The sequence below is a fragment of the Arachis duranensis genome, chromosome 6 (assembly GCF_000817695.3).
Source record: "Arachis duranensis cultivar V14167 chromosome 6, aradu.V14167.gnm2.J7QH, whole genome shotgun sequence".
Lineage (NCBI taxonomy): Eukaryota > Viridiplantae > Streptophyta > Magnoliopsida > Fabales > Fabaceae > Arachis > Arachis duranensis.
In genome coordinates this window covers 81,643,101-81,650,849 of record NC_029777.3, presented here as the reverse complement: position 1 = coordinate 81,650,849, position 7,749 = coordinate 81,643,101, and the positions used below count along the sequence as shown (strand labels likewise).

The window sequence follows — 7,749 nt, the reverse complement described above, 5'->3', positions numbered from 1 at the left end:
TTTATAAAAAGTCTTAAACATTCTTATTTTATTTGATTAGACAAAAATATCCTTTTAAATTAATCAAATTTTAGAATTCAATTAATTCTAATTTTATAGTTTCAATTAATTTAAACAACAAAAAAAAAACATATAAAAAAACAAAAATCAATCGTTCTTGGTATTCTCCAATTCCCCTAATCATTCATCCCCTCTCTGAAGCAAAGCAAAACATATCAAAAAAATAAAAAATTAATCTGTTCTTCATCTTCTCCTAATATCATTCGTGCCCCCTCCCCTCTGAAACACACCAAAACTGCAAAACTCTAGCAATAATTGACTGCATTGATCTCTGTAGCTAGCCACCCACGAAATTTAAAGAACCTAAAGGAGAAGGAAGGCTAAACCACTCAACTCTGCAAATGCGGCGTCTTTCTCCTCTATGGAAGTTCTTTAAATACCCCTTCGCCCTCCATCGTCGAGCCCCGTCCAGCCGTTGTCGTCCAGCACCTCTCCCTTTCTGGCGCCTCTCCCAGTGTGTCTGGTTCTACCACTCAACAAACTTATTCCCATATGGCCAACAAGAGTAGAACGAATGAAAGGCAGATATTGAATAAATAGATATTGAGTAAAAACCATAAAGGTATTGAAGAGATGTGGTTAGAGGTTCTATAGAGGATTCAAGTTACTGGACTGAGAGAATTTTTGTATAAAGAAGGCAAGCTGATCTCTGTCAGTTTTAGAGCAGGTAAACATCAATTCCTCGCTGTTCATTTTTGCATGTTGCTTTGTGAAGAATTAGGTAAACTGGTTTGTGTATTTGATTACACTTAATGTTAGTCAACTGAAGGGCCTTGTAGCAAAATGCATTAAAAACTTGCTTTTGGGTTCGTCATAAACTCATATACATATACAAACTAGTGGGAGAGACTACCTAGATATTTAAACGTCTATGATTAATCTAGTATATGTTTATTCTCAGATACTCTGTAATCAAATACCTAGGTGTTTAAGATTGCTTGAGTACTATGACAATTTACACAATTCAAATTATACATGGAACATGCAAGATTGTAAATGTCTATGCTTCCACAGATATGCTAATTCTTATGATGTTCATGTTGCAAACTGAAGAAAATGAAATTACTAACCTGCTGAATTCTCCATCAACGATTGTGAAATCTGCTGTCGAATAATTAATTAACTGGATGAACAATTGGTCATGGTGCAAATATGGCTGCTATTTCACCTATGAAGTTATATGTGCATTTTGAAAATTGAGTGTATTTGAATCAGTTGTTTTCATTGCTGCCAGGACATACTCCTAACTGGCTTATATTTATGAATAGGTAACCTCGTGTAAGCTATGGCGGCAAGTGGGAGAATCTTTCAAACCTCCTAAGTAAGAACCAACGTCCCCTATCTTGTCTTGATTGTGTTCATGGCTTATTGAAGAGTCTCTTCAAATGGACAAGTTATAGTACTTTGTATCTCTGTGTTATTAGATTTTAAATCTGTGATATGCATTCGTTCTAATTTTCTAAGTAATGTCATGGTAATGGTAGTGTGTATTGGTTATGATGATGAGACCAATTAACTGTTTTCATGTATTATGAATGGTTTCTCGATTTTCTTATGCATGGGAAAGTATACTTTTCAAGCTATTATTTTCATTATATAATAAGTGATATTTTTTTGGTTGTTTTAGGGGGTTGGAGGGTATGTGTGGGGAGAAGGGCTACCAAATTCTGATAGCTTTTTGGATGAATTGCTTGCTTATGACTGATTATAATGTTCTGTTTTTAACACATGCAGGACATGTACCACAGTTTCATGGACTTTCCCTGGGTTTTATGAGAAGGTGGTTTTAGATTAATGTTAGACTTCATCTTTTGAAAAAAAATATTTTATGAAATAAATTCTGTTTTCAAATTGTTGAAATGTCTATGCATGCTTAGTGTTTCTTTGAAGCCTCTGTTTAGGCTATTTGTGTGGACATTACTATTATTAACATTTGGTTTATTTTAGATAATGTCACTTTCCTGAAAATTTTCATGTTAGCATACCGGATGATCTGTAAGATGTCAAGATGATGAGTGTTCAAGTTATGGCCTTATTAGAGAAAATTTTGGCTCTTAAGTAGTGGCATTGTCCAAATTTTTATATAATCTATTTAATACCTTAGACATATATGCTTATTTTGTTATTAGCTATTCCATTTTCAAGATTTCTGAAAGATTTACCAGATATTGTGCATATAAATGTAGGCATGCTCTTTTTCAAATGTGTTATTCGTTTTTAATATTTCTGATGTACTACTGCATGCACTTCTTGATTATGAAAGACATAAGATAAAAGGTGGTGAGCTGAGTGTTCCAATTCGTTTTTAATATTTCAGAACTTTGCGTTTTTCCCTTCTGTGCTTGGCCAAGATGATTCCCCACTTGGTTCAAATTCTGTTGTAATAACAAATGCTTCAATACGTGATGTATAGTTAGAGTCTGCTCATGTTCAGTTTTCTAATTCTAGTGATGCTCAGACTTTACTTGAAAAGGAAGAAGAAAATACTAATTCTAATATCCTTCCTACAAGTGTTGATAGAACTGAAGAATCGCCTTCAGCTCAAGCTCTGATAAACGATGCTGCAAAAGAATGGAACTTACCGGCAAGATATCCTACGGAAATGAAGAGAGAAAAGAGGAAAGCCAAGAGCAGACCATATTGGATACAATTAGTATGTTGCTCATCAGTGGATCTTCAGATAAGGCAAAAAATTGCCATATGATGGTTATGGTTATAGTTATAGTTATTTTCATACTATTTGGGGTCTTGTCTGCTTCTAGAGTTGAGATACATATTTTGATCATGCGTCTCATTCTATTGAACTGAGTAGCCTCCTAGAAATTTGGTTGTATATTTGAAGTATGTTCAGTTGCCATTACTGTTTATGTTATTTTAATGTATCATTATCATGGCTTTGGTGCCTTGTTATACATTGAAAATTAAGAAAACGTTGTGATCTTGTGAGCTTTACAAGTAGGGAGGATTTTAGTCCAATATGTAAGGACTCAACCTTTTATTATTGTTGTGTTTTGAACTTCCATCCAAAAACTGTTAGACGATTTGAAGTACATAAATAAATAAATACTGTCGATAATAAGCTCGCTATTTAGTCCATAAAAATACATGTGAGTGTGATCCTTAAAAGTGCAGTACGACTGGGTATATCATTATCCTTAAAAGTGTCACTGTCAAATGTCAATTATGCAAAATTGGAACATTCTCCTTCCTAAACTTCATATGCAAACCCTGAAATTTCATTATGCAGTTTTCAGTCGATTGTCTTCAAACCCTAGATACTTCCTCTCCCTATTCACCACAAATTTCGCTTCTCAGCCATCCCAATGCTCAAAGCAAATCTGTCCAATGACAACCATCAGTTTTTCTTGCAACACTTACAACAACATCAAGGTACTCCGAAAAATTCCTGATAAGATCACATGTTTTCTCCAAAAGCGATCTTTTGGCATGTTTGGGAACTGAGAGCTGGTTCTTGTTTGCATTAGGCCTGGGGTAATCAGCATGAAAAATAAACAGCCAGAATAAACATTAGAAATGGACGCAGAAAGTTGTATTTGTTGCTGAATTAAAATGATAGAGAGGATATTAAAGAGACCTCTCAATTCTCAAAACAATCACAATTACTCAGAGAATTTGAAACCCTTCTCTGTATCCTATCACTTCTATTTATACTAATCAAATGACTAAACCATTGTAACCAAGTACTCCTAGCTAACTCTTACTAATGGTAATAAACTCATATACAAATATGATTCTAACACTAAAATATCAAGTTTAAGCACCATGAAATTTCAAAGGAAAATGACAAAGAAACTACAGGCAAATACCAGGTTGTTTCAACATCAGATAAATATTCAATTTCATATTGTGAATATAGAACCATGAAGAGATCCCATTGATGATGTACACTTCTGCATCTAATTTTGTGTTTGGTTTGGAAAGAAAACTAAAATCTTGATCTAGGAAGTATATAAAATTACGCTTTAAGAATTTTTCCCAACATTTTGCCCAAATGTCACCCATTTTGTCATTTTAAATGAGAGAAGAACCTCATTTCACTTGTAATGAGCTCATGCCACTCTTAAGTGCAGCTTAACAGAGTTGTTATATGCAAAGAGTCGGTTCAATGAAGCAGCAAGAACAAGAGATTCCCCTAATAAAATTTGGCATAAAGTTTGTTTGAAGTAACAATATGGTTCACGAGAGTACATGCATTGTTTGATCCATATAATCATAAGCACAACCACAGGTTGAAATTCACAAATTAGACAGATACCATTATTAACCTTTCTGAGAAGTACCTGGATATATCTGCTTCAAATACCGTAAAAAGAAGCCACTCTAGACAATGTGAAAAATGAGGCTTCTCAGCTGATAAATCTGCCAGCCTTAAAGCTTCTTCAATTTTGTCCCTCTAGTAGAAACATAAATAAATAAAAGTAAATCCAATTGGGGATCTAATAGATAAAAACAATTTCATTAAGATGAGGAGAAGGAAAATACAAATTGGGGATAAGCATTCCCCTATACAAAAGTAAAACCAAAAAACAAAAGATTTATCTATAACAAATCCACTTTTTTTGGGGAACAGAGATTTGATTAGAACAAAAAAGAATTTTCAAAAGTGGATACGCCATCTCAATGTATATCAAGGTATAGCAACCTTAAAAGATATGTGACAACAACACACAGATACAAGTTCAAATAATATCCATGTCTCCGTTTTTGTTGGTGTAATCAACTAAGAAACTGAGAAGGTCCCTTCTCCAACCCTGCCATAAAAAGTATAAGGATGAATAACTATAATAACTGCTGAAAACATGACATGAAGTTGGTCAGCAGGCGAGTCGTAGGAGCTACACAAATATAGCAATTGAGAGATCTTATATGCACTACTTAGTAGTTAGTATACACTTCTCTTATATACCTATTAAAAGTGATTGATAAAAAGTGAGAAAAGATAAAAAAATTCCTCTTTTATATCATAAACGAAAGGTGTACAAGAAAGGTGCACAATAAATGTGGTACATTTCTCCATTGACAAAGTATTAATGAGTGCCATATAGTAGTAGTAGTTGATAACATCAACATTCAAGCCCTGAGATGACCAAGACAAGCACTAATGATCTTATGATTAAAAAGGAAAAGTCAATTTATATATATCTGTAGATAAATAAGTTATTACAGCTTCATGCATCACTTAACAACAGTCCAACTGAGGGACTTACTTTGAAGATGTTGCTATGAAGGTTTCAGATATCCTGCTCATCCATCTCCTCAAGAATAACATATTTGCCATCAGAATCTGTTGTGTGAAGCACTGCCACCTCGCCTTCACCAAAATGGCCTTCTGAAGCTTCAGATATCTAAAATAGAAAAATAGACCGAAAAAACATATAAACAAGCATAATAGAATTAAAGGAAAAAGAATTTTGGAAGACAAGTTTGTTGATGACTTACTTGTACTAGTTGAATAAACTGACACCAAACAGAATAGTGCAGAGACCGAGTCCTTTCACCCATGTAAATTTATCATGAAAGTATAATACCGCAACCTACACATAAACAACATATAATCAGAAAGTGCAAGTAAATCTACAATCAGCAACTGCAACACTAAGAAACCTCTATCTTATTCGAACATAGCATGCAACCGTTATAAAAAATATAGTACTAAATTAATTCATATACTGAAGCAATGTAATCTTGACAAAATGATACCGAAAGGATCTGGTAATAAACATACAAGATTAAGAGGAACCACTGGATATTCATATCAAAAGCTATCTATCTATCTATCTATCTTATAACAAAATTTTCAGCCAAATTTTAACAAAGTTTCAGCACATTCTTAACAAAGAGTAACAAATTTTTCCAAATCTTTCTGATGTTAAGCATATTAGAAAAAGAAACCCAACTTTCAGGAGACAGTAACAAAATCATGAAATTTGAGCAAGATCAAATACAGACCAAAAATAGAACAACACTCACAGAGCCAAAAATCAAGAACAATCAGCACAACATACTAAACAGAGCCAGAAATCAACAACAATCAGCAACTAAGATTAGAATACAGCAACATATAATCACCCTAAATCCTAAAATCAATAAATCTATCAACAAAAATTCAAAAACAGCAGATTCAAAAGTTAAAAAACACTAAAACAGCAGCAGCAACATAACAAGTGGCATGACATTCAGAAATCAAAAGCACATCAACAGAGCAAGTAGTTAAGTTACAGTGGTGATATCACTCAGATGCATGTCAATAAAAAATAAAGAACACATAAAAAAGCAACACAGCAACACACAAAACAGCACCACAGTAGAAGCTCATTCAAAAAATATCACAACACAAAAAAATAGCAACACAACAGAACTAGAGCTCATTAGTAATCAAATAATCATTCAATAAAAAATTAAAACACAGAACATTCAAATATTCAGTAATCAAATAATCATTAAACATGGCATAAATAAAAAATGCAGAAGAAGTTAGCAGTGAACTGACCGTCGAAGTCTATGGTTTTTTTCTTGGTTGAGCTTCTGCTCTCGGAACTCGAAGGAAGGAAACTGGAATGGAGATGGGTTTTTCTTCTGAGCAGTCTGAGAAGAGGGAGGCAGAATCGTGACAGAGACAGAGGCCAGGCGACGAACACAACTCAGAAGACGGTGGTGGGTTAGAAGAATCTGCGACGACCAGACAAAGACGATGGTGACTGAGCGCCCGACGGACGGCGGCAGGAGCGCGATAGAGCAGATGAATACCAGAAACTGACGCGCCGAGCTCGAGGAAGAAGAAGCTGCGATTCTTGAAGGAGGAAGAAGCACGGACAACCAGACGATGATGGTAGTGCCTGAGAGCGACGGACGGCGGCAGTCCTTGCGGCAGTGGTGGAGAAGCTAGGGTTTCCTGTTTCAACTTTCTTTTTTGATTTGGGGAGAAGCTGTTAAGATAGGGGTTTGGAATGAAGATTGAAGGTAAGGGGAAGGAAGGTCATCCGTGCGGGAACCAAAACGACATAGTTTAATCCAAAACCATTACGTCGTGCGAAGCACAATGAGACAGCTGAGAGAGATTGAGGAGCAGAGAGACGAGAAGGTTTCTAAACCTAGATGAAGAACAATTTTAGTTTTTTTTTTAATATATTTAACACATATGAAAAATAATTTTAATTTTTTATTTTTTTAATATGTTTTTGTTTTGTTGTTTTAATTATTTGAAACTATAAAATTAGGATTAATTGAATTTTAAAATTTGATTAATTTAAAAGGATATTTTTGTCTAATCAAATAAAGAAAAGATGTTTAAGTCTTTTTATAAAATTAAATAAATAAATATTTTTTATTTTTATTTAATTAAAAGGGTGTTTTAGTAAAAGTAGTGATATACTATATATTTAAAAAAGAAAAATAAAACGCTGACGTGGAAAATAAATTTCACATGTCTTATTATTATTTGTCTATATTTTAAACGTATCGATACGTATAAATTTATCATCGTACCGTAGCAAACACCATAATTTAATCCTGCTAAGATTTAGAAAGGTTGACACACCACAATGATGGACAGAAATGAGAAAAATAAGCATGATATTTTAACTAATGATGGTCATATAGTTAACTAACAAACATCTATTCTTAATACAGTTGATAACTATTTGCTTTGCTTAAACTTATTTTATATAT

The 7,749-nt window shown here is 33.7% G+C and overlaps 2 long non-coding RNA genes across 3 annotated transcripts; one reads left to right on the top strand and one right to left on the bottom strand.

Annotated features, from left to right (window-relative positions):
• Positions 1-201: 201 nt before the first annotated feature.
• Positions 202-1,844, top strand: LOC107472381 (uncharacterized). Its single transcript, XR_001588761.3, has 3 exons — positions 202-727; positions 1,329-1,381; positions 1,795-1,844. It is a non-coding gene; the product is annotated as an uncharacterized LOC107472381 (long non-coding RNA).
• Positions 1,845-3,016: 1,172 nt separating this feature from the next.
• Positions 3,017-7,164, bottom strand: LOC107472379 (uncharacterized). Of its 2 annotated transcripts, XR_001588760.3 has the most exons (6): positions 6,572-7,164; positions 5,521-5,615; positions 5,289-5,426; positions 4,724-4,832; positions 4,362-4,474; positions 3,017-3,547 (listed from the first exon to the last, which is right to left on the bottom strand). It is a non-coding gene; the product is annotated as an uncharacterized LOC107472379 (long non-coding RNA). The 2 variants fall into 2 exon arrangements; XR_002369890.2 differs by lacking the exon at positions 4,724-4,832.
• Positions 7,165-7,749: the final 585 nt, after the last annotated feature.